This window comes from Festucalex cinctus, chromosome 11 (genome assembly GCF_051991245.1).
Source record: "Festucalex cinctus isolate MCC-2025b chromosome 11, RoL_Fcin_1.0, whole genome shotgun sequence".
In the NCBI taxonomy this organism is placed as follows: domain Eukaryota; kingdom Metazoa; phylum Chordata; class Actinopteri; order Syngnathiformes; family Syngnathidae; genus Festucalex; species Festucalex cinctus.
In genome coordinates this window covers 28,547,459-28,561,541 of record NC_135421.1, presented here as the reverse complement: position 1 = coordinate 28,561,541, position 14,083 = coordinate 28,547,459, and the positions used below count along the sequence as shown (strand labels likewise).

Sequence of the window (14,083 nt, the reverse complement as noted above, 5' to 3'; positions counted from 1 at the left end):
CACAAAAGCTGCAATAATGTAGTGTTGTATTATGTAGTGATGAGCTTTATTGTCAGCTAAAATGTTTATCAGTTTATCATCCATTTTGAAAAACAACTAATAAAGTGTTCTGTAATTGGCTGGCAACCAGTTCAGAGTGTACCCCTCCTACTGCCCGAAGCCAGCTGGGATAGGCTCCAGCACCCCCCCCCCCCGCGACCCTTGTGAGGAATAAAGTGGTTAAGAAAATGGATGGATGGATAATAAAGTGTTGTCATCCATACTAACTTTAACTCCAATGAAATGGCTCCTACTCCACCTAGCCCAAAGGTGATGGGGTGTTTCCATTGTATAGATCAAAAAATAGCAGACCAGACTGACTTTTCATTTTGATAGACTAGTTACTTGAAGCTGTGACCCGAATGAGGATAAACACTGTAGAAAACGATTAACCGTAGTTGATAAACTATGCTATGATGTACCACACCACAAAATGTAAACAGAAGCCTGATCAGGACTAAACTGATCTGAACCATAACTGAAGTGTACGACCTGGTGCTGCTGAATTTTAATGTTATTAACATGGATCAAAGGCAACAACAAAAAGTGAGTCTTGAGAGTGAAAATCCATATGGTAGGCAAGCAGACACTTCTACATGTATTATCTGTACGACTGTGAAAGGAGCCCCCCCACAAAGCACTCCGTAGGGAAGTGCGCAAACCGCCTCTAACATAGCACAAATCTTTGGAGTTTTAATTAGAAATCCCACAGAGCAAACAAATGCAAAAAGAAAGATGAGAGGCCAATGAACAGAAGAAAAAATAAATCCTCTGCTGCCTTCCATCAATATCCATTTCCCGAGCGTCCTTCACCTCCCCACGGTTTTCAGTTAACATGCGTGGGGGATTAGATAGCAGATAAATAAACTGGCGGGACGGAGATTTGAGGAAGAGCAGCATGACCGACTTTTGTCCCATGATTGTGTCCAAATGGGAGAATAAGACCAAACAACGTGCAGATAGAGCCAAGTGAGCGCAAGCTATGACGTCCTCGTTCCCGTGGAATCATTAGCAACTCAAGGGCTTCCTCTCATCGCGACAATGCTACAGATGCCTTTGCAGATAAATGTCAAAAGAGGGAGAACATGCACCGCAGTCATCACAGTTGCATCATAGAAGTGTTAAGCTATCAAACAACGGCACCACTTTGTTGACTAGTGTGAGGAAGATAAGGACAATCGAGCAGGGTTACACACACAAAAAAAAAGTAAGGAAGCAAATAATCCCACTTTTAGAATGAGGAGAAAACCGATCTCTTTATGAATGAATTTATGAATATAAGGTCTTATATTGACCGTAGAAAGTTAAAAGCGGAAATAACGTCAATCCGCGTAATGACCAATCTGTGCATTGCGGTTTTCCGACTGAACAAAATAACCACGCATGCGTGAGTAACTTTTTTCATGTAAACGGTTTTCCCGAATGTTTCAGAAAACAGAATTTTGACATTAACCGGAATTTTGACGTCATGTAAACATAGTCAATGCTTCACACTGTACCTTTAGCCTGCTTACCCCATTTTGGGACTGGAGTTTTTAAAAGCAATGTATACACTTCGTCTAAGGAATTAATTTCCACAGTTACTCTAAGGGATCGACTTCCCTGCACAATTTTAAGTCCTGTCTCCTCAATCTGCATAGGTCATGTGACTTTCACACATTTTTATGACCTTTCTTTTATGGCATTCCTAATTATCGTTACAGTTTTATTACCGTACTGTTCTAAGGTGATCTTGGGCACCATGAAAGGGGTCCACAAATGCCCATGCACTATTATTGTCTTTTGCTTTTGTCTCTTTGAGATACCACCACATAAGGTACCATAATTTTAAGATGACAAAAAAAATAGAAACTTCTCTGTTATGGCTATTCAGTAAAATATGATCAAACTGACTGAAAAAAAAGAAAGAAAAAAGAACAGAAAACAAGCTGTGTTTTTTTTAAGACGCTACCCAAGCAAAAGCTGTAATCTTCACCCCCATGTGTGGCAGAGTTTAGGGTGATTACACAATTTTACTATACAGCAGCAAACTTATTATTGTAACAGCAAAGAATGTTATTCAAACATTGTCTGTACAGTTATTAAAAGGATTTATTATAGTGGCATGCACCGTGGAAGTGATTAATTCCACCACTACTTCCCATTAGGCATTTTTAGTTTGATTTTATGTTCTAACCTTAAGAATAAAAAATAATAATACTAATAATAATAATAATAATAAAAAAATGTTATTGTAGTTTCTCAAAAAAGATGGAGGAAAAAAAATAGGTGTATTTCAATGGGATAAAAAGAGAGCAGCAGAGTCAAGTCGGACTTACCTCAGAAGCCCCCCCTGCCCCTCGAGCAGGGCCTCATATGGAAGACCAGGCCTCGGGTCTCCTGGGCACTGATGTGTGCTCTCCACCGGAGCCCTCGCAGTCAGCCCCCTCCCCCCCGGAGGCTGTGTGTGAGCGTGTGCGCGCGCGAGCGTGTACACTTGCAGGAAGCTGGCCCACTCACGACACCCTACAGCCACAAGTCATTCACACCTGCAACACACAGGGAGAGAGAAACTTTGCTTCACCGGGTGACGAGCAAACAAGCGCAGCGGCAAGGAAAAGCACTCAGTCCGCCCGTGTTGACATGACAACACGGAGCAAACATACAAGCGGTGCAAAGTTTTAGGTCACCGACTGTTTACGCTCCTTTTCCAACCAAACACTTATTTAAACTTCAAGCGATGAGGGACCACACGAAAAGCCTGTGACAGGTTACATGTGCTCCATCTTGTATACAGAGATACCTCAAAGGTCAAGCGTCTTAAAAAGACGGGAATTTTTGTTTTGGTATCACGCTACTCAAGAGATGATCGTCAGGAGTCATGAAGTGTTGCTTCTGGTAAGCCACCTTTCGCGCTGCTGCCCGTTTTATTTTGGGAGGTTTCTGCTTCCTATTTGTGTTCAATTCTCCTTCGCTTGATACAGGACTCTCAGCAGGAGCCGGTATTCACCATTTTTTGGGTGGGAAAAAAAAAAAAAAAGACTTCAGTTTGGTTGTTCTGTGACTAACGCAAGCACATTTGCATCCATCTGTTTGTTATGCTGTCCGGATAAAGATGGAGCCTGCTACGTTGAGTTCCGTTCCTATAGCCGCAATGTAAAAAAAAAAAAAATTCTTAAGCTATTGCACAAACTAGTTAGTGTGCCATTGCAACCTCAAAATGTTATATATCAGACCGTTGTCGACCACGGACCTCTTAACTCATTTACTCCCAATAATGTATAAATACGTTTTTTTTTAATGCTCTAAGTGTCCCAAAGACGTATTTATACGTTTTTTTTGTTTTGTATTTTTTATGCTAGAACATACAGAAGGCTTTGACGCAGCCTCTCAACTGCAAAGAATGGTTGCAGAAATGGTAGTTATTACACAAACGGCCAGCAGGTGGCAGCAGATCAAAGGAAATCAACCAGGGCCATGTAGAAAAAAAAGCTCAATTACTTGCATAGATTTGCGAAAACTGATGAAACTTAGCTCTCTTCTAATGTTAATTACTGCAAAACGGAAACAGATAGAAACATACTTTTTTTCCCTGATGAAAGAAGAGACTTTAATCTTTCTTTTGATAGGTTCCATGCGTTTATAGCAATACAACACAATATTCTGTGGTCCTTGCAAAATCAGTCAAAATCCAGTAAAACAGCCGGGAGCGAACGGGACTGCTTCTGTGAAAATGGCTGGGAGTGAATGAGTAAAATTCCTGACACAGTTCATCGCAACTGGAAATTTTATTTTGAAAGTCAACCAAATCGGAAGCCGACCGGCCTCACGGGACGGGTACCGGTTTATTGCCAACAAACATTTGACAGGTCGCTATAATGAAAAGACGACAGTGTCGAATTGGAAGAAGAGATAAATAAGAACCTGTGTGCATCACATAAATAAATGATGCAAGCAGACAGCGGTGTTGCTTAGCAATTGAGGGGGCCCTCAGTCTTCAAATAAGAACGTGTGCCTTGTGTGCATGGAAACCAAGCGTGGACAGCGCATACACAATAGTCCATAAAATGCTTTCTTCGGTGGCACAAAAAGGGCGCACACTTAAATTCAATTAAATATACCTAATTCTGTCTACGAATGTAACAAAATGTCACAAAGGAAACTTTCTTGGGTAGTAGATTTGGGTGACAAATGTTTTTTTCAAAATTTGAAAATACAAATGTTTTGAGCAAAATCCTGATACGTATGGTGATACCTCAAAATCTGAACACATCCAAGGTTGGAAAATTTGGAATTAAGGATGCCGATAATATCAGTGGCCTATAATTATCGATCAATTTTATGTCACGTCAATAAACCAGATAAAAAAAATATCAACAGGTTGTACAGTGTTTTTGTATTTATTTTTAACTGAAAAATGAATGCACATGTACTTTAAGTGCTAAGTTCATAGCAACTTTCCCCTAAAAGAGTTACAAGTCACAGTTTTTTTTTGTTTTTTTGTTTTTTTTTTAAGAGCTGCACTAACCATTTTTTTTTACTAATAGATTAACCTGACAATCATTTTTCAATTAATTGATTACGCAGATTCAAATAACAGTCTACGCTGTTTATTTAAAAAAAAAAAAAAAAAAAAAAAAAAAAAGTTTCAAATTGACATCCCAGATATGATTCAGTTACTAGTTCGGTCTGTCACATGCTGTATTAAGTTAATAAGGGTGAAGGGACGCTACACTGTACAGAAGCTGGTCACTATTTGGATTCAGACTGCAAAGTACAAGCTGTGAATTCGTTTTTTTGTGACCGGCAATAAAAGGCACTGATAATTTAATACACATATACCGATCACGTACTTTTCCATCATTTTCTGCAGCCAATTATTATTATCATTATTATTATTACTAATGTCTCACACATGCAACCACGTGTGCGCACACACCTTAGTAATCTAAATTCCATTACCCGTAGGCGTTTAGAAGACAACACAATTACCTAAGGACACAAGAACATGTGGTTACACACATTCTTAAACAGGTTTTGCTGTGGTTGATGCTGAGCTACCTATCTGCCAATTTTAACCACTACAATAAGCCAAAAAAAAAAAAAAGTGCTCATAACCTATAATAGCTATAAAGGTCACACTAAATTCCATTACCTGTGAACACTTTGGAAGGGAACAAAACAAGGAAAACTAGCTTTAGCATACTTAGCTGCCATATGTGGCATCTTATCCTCTACATAATATGCTTAGTGACAATAATAGTCATGTCTGTGCCTTTTATGTCAATCAATTCCCTTTAATCAGGATGCTTTATAAGGCAGAAAAAAAGATGAAGGAGACATGTTAAGATTCGAAAAAGGAACCTGTTGCGTATCCAAGTGAAAGGTCGCTCGTGCCTCGCAGCATTTAGTTGTGGGTAGCACAGATTTGCTATTTTAACCTCTCCAAATCTAAAAGCCGCTCTTAATGGAAATAACCGCAGAAATATCAGTCTACACGGTCACCATCTAAGTTTGTATTATCATGTCGTTTGTATCCAAAATGTTAGCAAGATTTGACTTTCACTCCTCACCGTCATGAACATGAACTGTAGGAACATACATTTGCTAGCATGACCTATTCATGATGAAGTGTTGTGATGTTACGCTTGTTTAGTTTCAAGTGCTGTCCAATTCCTTCTTTTTAACTTTCGGTGCGAACTGAAGGTAAATAATCCAACCAAGGAAAGTGAGGCTGCTGGGACGGAAAATGATTGGCAACGCCCCTCGGTCAGGTCTTTCTGTCTCTGGTCTATTATAGACTATTCTTGTCGAGATGTGGTGTGTTTTAAAATAATAATTCAAATGAAATTAGAGGCATAAAATGAAGCCAGAGATTATCCCCCACAGGATAATTTTAATGATATTCTACTGTCAATTCATGTAGCCAGCTCTAACTAGGTACTAAAACTTCATAAGAAGCTGTGGAAAGTGTTGAATTGAAAACTAACTTTAGCATTTAGCACCCTCAGTGAATAGGGTCCAGATATGCTATCCGGAAAGCACATAAAATGGTTGTAATCACAATCATAGGCCAAAAATGCCACATCTAAAGCTCAAATACAGTACTTCAACTCTATTATTCTAGCATTCATAATTTAGGATGACAACGTTTGTATGGGCAATTCCGAGTTTACGTCAGTCAAAATGGCAGTCTTACACGGAGAAAGGAAACTCTCCGCTGACTGAAAAGCATTGGGCTTTAAATAGTTGTAATTTGAATTGTGAGGATTTTTTTTTTCTTTAATGTGACAAAATGTAATTCGACTACTATAACAATCAGCCCGGTTTGTATGCTAGTCACAAGCAATAAAATATGCCGTTTATTTTCATCGTGCAAAGGGAAGCGTTGCATTGAGGAAATATCAGAAATGCACGGCCGTTCGGAGTTGTCCATTTGCTATTTTAATGGACAATAATAGCTCAAAATGTCACATCTAGACCTTATAAATGTTAAATCTATCACATTAGTATACTTAAGATATCCAATGTCGAGAAGGTGTGTTTAAAAGTGTGCTAAAACTATAATTTGCAAATAGTGTCCTATTGAAAGTTATCTTTAGCACATTTAGCTTTGGGTGACACAAGGTTCAGGTTTTCCATTTTAACCAATAATCAATGCTCAAAATGTTACACCAACAAATGATAAGAACATATGTCTAAATGTAGTTTAACTTTAAGAATGATTGGATTGTGCCAAATTGACAGCTTTAGCATCTTTAGCTTTGGTTGACAATGGGCCCATATTTGTTTTTTGGTTTAACTTAGAACAGCTTAAAAATGATGCATAAAGCAATCAGCCCCATCTCTTGCCCAAAGTCAGATGGGAGAGGAACCAGTATGCCTGCAACCCTAGTCAAGGGATACAGAGAATGGGTGGATGTAATAACACTGACAAGAATAAATACACCTGTGATATAGCAGTATCGCGAAAACTGAAGTAACATGATATAGCGGGCGTTTACTGCATACTCCTAAAGAATTTGAATTCCATTCAAGGTAACAAAAGACAAGAGGAACATGATTTGCTAAAACTAAAATCTGTCAATACAACGGCCCGTCATTGACGGATGCCCACCTTTTGGCGGGTGCTTCCGCATTTTCGGTGAGTGCTTTTGCTTTACGACGTGCAACCTCATGAAAATACATGGAGTGAAAAGGAGTAGGGGTGCACCGATCGATCGGCCAGCCGATTTATCGGCCCCGATTTCCTTAATTTTGGAAGATCGGTGATCGGCCGATCCCTGAAAAATAAACTGATCTTTTCCACCAATCTCATCTCCCTCCTCAGAGGTCTGAAAAAAGCCTCTTCTGCTGAGAGGACTAAAAGGATTTGTATTTTTATTTGATAGAACTACTTCATGTGCAGTTAAAACAACCCATTTGTATTATTTCGCCAATGTTGTTCATTGTTTTCCAATGAAACAAGACTGGAACACTGAAAATATAAGCTGCTTTACATGAAAAAAATCGGTATCGGCAAAAATCGGGATCGGCAGGTCAGACTTTTTAAAAGATTGGGGATCGGTGATCGGCTGGAAAATTGTGATCGGTGCACCCCTAAAAAGGAGCGTCTGTACTGACCCTGATTGACGGGCAAAAACCTGCTACAGTTGGTGCTCAGTCCGAGTATTTTTTTATGAGGCTTCGTATAATAAAGCGCTTGTCAAAAATGTAGGCGCATTCGCCGAAAAGGTGGACATCCGTCAATGACAGGACATTGTATTGATGGATTTGCTCATCTTCGGCTAAAACTTTAACCTCCTGGCTGCACAGGTTGCATATTCTGATAAATCGGTATGTCACAGCTACACAATATAAATTTGAATTCCACTGCCAATGTATTTTTATAAGACAATATGATAAGGGGAGCTTAAGTGTGCTGACACTTTTAAGCACTTGTTGATATGATCAAACTTAAAGCTTTACCCTTACAAAGACAAAAAAACTCCAGGCTAAATGGGGAGCATTTTGAAGTTTGCTAAAGATAGATAAACTTGTGGATAGTGTACAGATTCGTTCTGTATTAACCGACAAGATGTGCTCAAAATATCATGGCTACACGTTATGAAGGTCAATTTCAATTCTGATGTATGCTTATTAGGCAACACGTGACAAAAAGGGACATTTCGAAATGTGCTGAAACTCTTAAGAACTTGTGGATGGTATCTTCTTGGAAGCTAACTAGCTTTAGCATCGTTTAGTTGTGGATGATAAAAGACGATAACTGGACCAACCTGAAAAGAGCATCACCCAGAATGCGAGAAATGTGAAACAAAACAAGACTTTAAGTGGTCAAAAAAAAAAGAAAAAAAGACCAAATTGAAAATATAGACTATTGCAGTCTGTGGACACCAGAAAAAAAGTATGCTAACACTACAAGAACCTGTGGCTCCGGTCCAATAAAAACAAAGCTACACACACACACACTTTGGCGTGTTTCAAGTGTGTGTGACACAGCACAAAGACGCACAAAGTTCCTCACAAACTGCCTCCTAAAATACACACACAGGGCTACAAACCCCAAACTATAAATAAACTTAAAGCACACATCGGCTACGCATCAGTCCTGCGTCTCGAGAATCGAGACTCCCCCACCTCCCCATTGAATCTCAGCGCCCCACTTGGACAACTCCTGGTGGACACAAAAAAAAAAAAAAAAAAAAAAAGTCAAGCCCAATGGCGCTTGAAAAACTCCAGGAACTTTTTTTTTTTTTCTCTCCCATTTTTCTTCTAAAAAAAGAAGTTGTTCCTGTTTCACCACAGAGCTGCTGCTGTGGTGGGGGTGATTGTGGGGGGTGGGGGTGGAAGGAGGACTTGAGCATTCATGGAGCCTCTCGGCCAGCGCAAACAAAGTCTTCCCCGAAGAGGGAGGCCAGTGGACGGAGAGAACAACGAACGTCTCGCCCGGCCGCAAACGCAACGCGGAGAGGTGCCTTCGCGGTGTCGCCGTGGCTTCATAAAGAAAAAGCCCCCCAATGTGAGGGCCCTCGGTCGGCGGGCGTGCGTTGTTCAAGTTATGCTAGCTCCGTTAACAATGTAACAATTAAGATGAGAAGGCTCAAGGCCTTTATAATCTCTCACCGCTGCCGTGTACAAATCACACCAAAGAGCAATATATATATATATATATATAATTTTTTTTTTGAATGAGACAAAAAAATACAATACCCCACGTCCGCGGAGCTCCCGTGGAATGCACAACACGCGCAGCGGGCATTGTATCCTTTTTTTTCCATTTTCACCAACAAGCTCGGGCGGTCCTCCGCTGTCGGCGGCTAAAAAAACAGCATTTCTCCGCGGCTTTTGCGCCATGCCGAGACCATCGTGAATAATCCGCTTTTGTCGCGCTGGTTGCTTGGTGGGAATGGGAGGAGGAGGAGGGGGAGTGGAGGCGAAAAAAAAAAAATGGGGCTTCTGTAACGTGGAAAATGAGCGCCTCGGTTGTCCGCCACGGCTGTGGACGCGACGCGGGGCTTCGCTAGCCAGCAGCCGAAGAGCCTTCGGGTGGGTGGGTGGGGAGGGGGTGTCGTTCGGGAGGGAGACGGACGGATACCGGAGTGAGCTGTCCCCGGGAGGAGGACCCCGCGTGTGCCCCGTTGCCAGGAGGCGAAGTGTGCCTTATACACTGGCGATACTTTTCTCTTTTCTTGTCCACCTGGATTGGTCGAGGGCCACCAAAAACATGACACTCACCTGGGACTTTTAATTCCTCCTTCTTCCCGGCATGCCAAAATCACAACATGGTCGCGGCACCATAATAAAATACAAACACGTCTCCCCCCCCCTTCACCCGAGTTTTCCAATGGTCCTACTCCATTGCGTCCCAGTCAAAATTTCCTGACGTCGGTCTACTAGCACTACCGCCGACGGGAGCACCCCTCTCCGTTGCGCTCAAATGGTTTGCTCCGAATTCTAAGTAGCAATTCTAGGTCAGGTCTGTGTGCCAGTGAGGCTGCCATCGGACAGTAGAGGCACACTAGTGTGCGCATTCCCTAAACAAATTAATCAAATAAACATTCACCAGAACACCTGGATAAACAACGAATTCATATTTTAGTAGTTAATTTCCGGGTTGGGGGAGTTCTGTCAGTTTTTGCGACAGACTTCCTAAGTTCCCAGTATGGAAACGCGACGGACATCATCGTCTATGGATGATGGATGGATGACGTCACTAATTATATATATATATATATATATATATATATATATATATATATATATATATATATATATATATATATATATATATATATATATATATATATATATATATATATATATATTTTGTATTTATTTATTTATTTTTTTGGAACGTGTTATTTTATTAAATATCTGTTCGGATGTTACTTGATGTTCCTGCAATCATTTAAATGGAAGCCATTATTTTGTATTATTATTCTTATTATTATTTTTTACTACCGTATACAAAATATAGCCTATAATTTATTATTTAATATGCTAATGCGTTTAGATGTCATTGTCCCTATATACTATGGCATATCTCAAATCAATTCAAATGCAAACACAATTTATTCCTCTATTATATTAATGTATATATTTTTTTCTTCATATAAAGTAATATTAATAATTTTAAGTTTGTTTTTATTGGATGCTATACTATCTCTAAGTATGTTGGCATCTCTGCAATCAATTCAAACATTTGAACATTTGAATATTTTTACTTTTATTTTACTTTTTGAAACATGGTCAATTAACTTTTTTTGTAAATACGCATATGGGCTCACCATTTTGCACGACGTTGGTGCATCTGTATTCAATTAAAATGCAATCAAAATTAATTTATTTCCATATTTAATAGTAGGTTGTTGCTTTTTAGCTTTATTATATCCACCCATTCATCCATCATGTATTTTAAAGTATGCTGTTAAAGGGTTATTTGTTTAACTACAAGTTTGGTGAATATAATTGTATCCCTAAAATAAAATATTGTGTACATTTAATTAAACAATGGTTTAAATTGAAAGATTTTCAGGGCTCTATGATGATATTTCTAGTTGGACGTTTTCTACTCATCATTACAAACTCATTTAAGAGCCATACATTGCCCACAATGCAATATGGCAGCAACGTTTCAACAGATCATGTGGTCTACTTTTTTTTTTTTTTTTTTTTTTAACTCCTCCCCTCCGGGATAGTTTGTAGTTTCCCAGCCTTGATGATGTCATGTGTTGTAACTCTTCCTGGCTCCCTCAATAATTACTGGGTCAAACTGTGACACATAAAAAAACAAACCTGAGATTAAGTTTTTAGCATTTTTCACTATCATACAAGTGTAAAAAATAAGTGAATCACCATATATCATGGTAACGCATAAGGCATAACATCGTGATCAAAATAAGTTGAACACTGTGTAATGATATTTTGAAACTTATTTTTCATGTACAGTAAACCCATTATCATTTGGAATTCATGGAATGTTGTGTGGCAATCATGCATCGTAATAAATAGTGATGACCGTAAGAAATTGTCATAATTAGTATAGATTAGTACAACTTTAATTAATGGCGTGCTAAAGTGACAATATTACAATATGATCAAGAGCGTGGGAGAACAGATTGTGGATTTTTGTTTTTCATCATTCCATTAAATGAGAGTCGTTCACTGCTATGCACTTTAATGTTCCCGCTGAGCAAAGTAACTTAATGACATTTTGGAATTTTAAAAATAGACCGCAGCCACTTGACAAATCATATCACTTGTGGCGCAGCGTCAGCCCGCCCCCTCACTCGCGCACGCGCACGCGCACGAGCAACTATCGCAAGCCTCCGAGGAAGAGTGAAACATTAAAGACATGCAACGTGAGAGCGGTGCTCCTCAATTATTCATCAAGATACATTTCAAATGTAACCCAAATGTATAATCAGGACGACTGGGGATTGAATTAATTGCTATTTAAGTGTACACACTATTAAGATGGCCTCATTGTATACGCACGCGTGAATGTGTGTGTTGTGATAAGTCTCGAAGGGCTTTCAAAGTTATTATAAAAAAAAAAGAAGAAAAAAAAAGACGTTTTCGCAAACGACAGGACATTCATGTTGACAATGTGCCGTTTGATGCCTGCTGCTTTTGCTTCTATGAAACGCAAACCTGTGATATGAATGAAATATGATGAATTACGTTTTTTTTTCCCATAGGAAATAATGAAACACAAAATTCTACAAATATAATCCATGTCAGGGTTAAACTGTTAAAATCATAAAATCTATCAGTGTTTTGTAACATTTTAGCAGCGACAGACTGACAGTCATGCAAGTGCCAAATGAATTCGAATTAATATACAACTTGCCTGGCAACAAGTGACCAGATGGATATTTTATTTATCAAAAGAGTATGAATGATGATAATTCATTTTAATTATTGGGACAAACGTTTTCCCCACAAATCCTGTCAAACAACTAGTGACCACATGGAAATTTATTCTAATTTACCAAATTAGCATGAATAGCATACTGTATATCTTTTTTTTTTCTTCTTCTCATCGATCTGTTGGCTACACAATTTTTCCCCACAACTTGACCTAATGACCTAATATAAAGTACTTCACCAACTGAGAGTGAAAGTTTATATTATGTATTATTTCGTTCATGGGGCACACTGAATTTTGCCCCACAAAGCTTAGCAATAAGTGAACACATGAAAATTGGATCAAATTACCAAGTGAACCAGAATGGCATATACACATTTCTGATTGGTGTGTAGGGCAAATACGATTTTGCCCCATGATGTCTGCCTAGCAACAAGTGACCATAAGGAAATGTAACTGAATTTACAAAACAAGCGTGAATGGCATATATGCAGTTTTTTGTTTATCTGAGGGGCACACCGAATTTTTACCACAAATTCCGCCTAGCAACAAGTGATCAAATATAACTTTAACAAGTGAGTGTGAAAAGCATACAGTAATATATCCATTTTTCACTCATCTGTGGGGCACACATGACTTTACCAGACAAAGTCTGCAACATGGAAATTCTATATAATATACAGACTTACAGAGTCAACAAGAACCACATACTGTATAAGTTTTTTTTTTTTCACTGGTCTATAACACGGGTCTGAAACTCAAGGGCCTGGGGCCAGATCCGGTCCGCCACATCATTTTATGTAGCCCACGAAATCAAATTACGACTTCAGATTTCCTGGTAAAATAACAAAAGTGAAAATTGTCTTCACTTTTAGATATGAGATATTGAAAGCATTAAAAAAAAGTAATATTTGAAAAAACAGATTTTACTGCCTTATGATTTCAAAACTACTGTAGTTGTTCATCAATTTGTTGTGCATGTAATATTAGGTTATTGTACATTTGGATCATGGGTCATAGCAGGCCTCCAAACGACACCATAAAATGAAAGAAAAATGAGTTAATGCCCGTGCCTAAAGTTTTGCCCCATAAAGTCTGCCTAGCAACAAGTGACCACAGAAAAAAAATGACATTTACCTAGTTTCCTTTGGTCTTAGGGGCGCATATGCATGGCCTCCCCTCCCTGGAGTAGATCACGCACTGTACATAGGGCCCGATCATCCTTGGGGCGCCCCGTTTTGCGCATGGGGACGTGTTGCGACATTATTGAGCGAGCCTGCGCACTTCACAGGTTGTCCAAAAGTCCGGCCGCACCCAAACAACAGTTTTTTTCTGGCCCCAGTTTGGGGCCCCAATTAGATCTGAGTTGTGCCTGCACATGATTTTTTTCCCCCCACAAATTCTCTCTCGCACTGAGTAACCCCATGTGAATTTGAATGGCACATGCCCATTTTCAATTGGTTGGTAGGACACATGGGAATTTTCTCAACAAAAAAAACGAAGCAAAACCATGGTGTTGAATAACATTGTATTTCAGTTGTGTAGTTTCCCAATGCGTCACATGGAAGTCATGCATTTTTCTCAACTGTAGCCTACCTTAAGTGCTTGGTGACCCACGAATCGTTTTCCTATGAACCCGCACCGCGTATACTGCGATAGCGTATCTAATGGCCCTTTTCTTAGCGGAGCCGTTCA

The 14,083-nt window shown here is 39.3% G+C and overlaps 1 protein-coding gene across 2 annotated transcripts in view; it reads right to left on the bottom strand.

Annotated features, from left to right (window-relative positions):
* bcl9 (BCL9 transcription coactivator) overlaps positions 1-9,930 on the bottom strand; it is a 34,978-nt gene extending 25,048 nt beyond the window's left edge. The window contains exons 1-2 of one of the 2 annotated variants that reach the window (XM_077536931.1): positions 9,754-9,930; positions 2,358-2,567 (exon numbers count right to left, since the gene is read on the bottom strand). The gene's annotated coding sequence lies outside the window, so the exon portion shown is untranslated. The other variant, XM_077536929.1, reaches the window with a different exon arrangement.
* Positions 9,931-14,083: the final 4,153 nt, after the last annotated feature.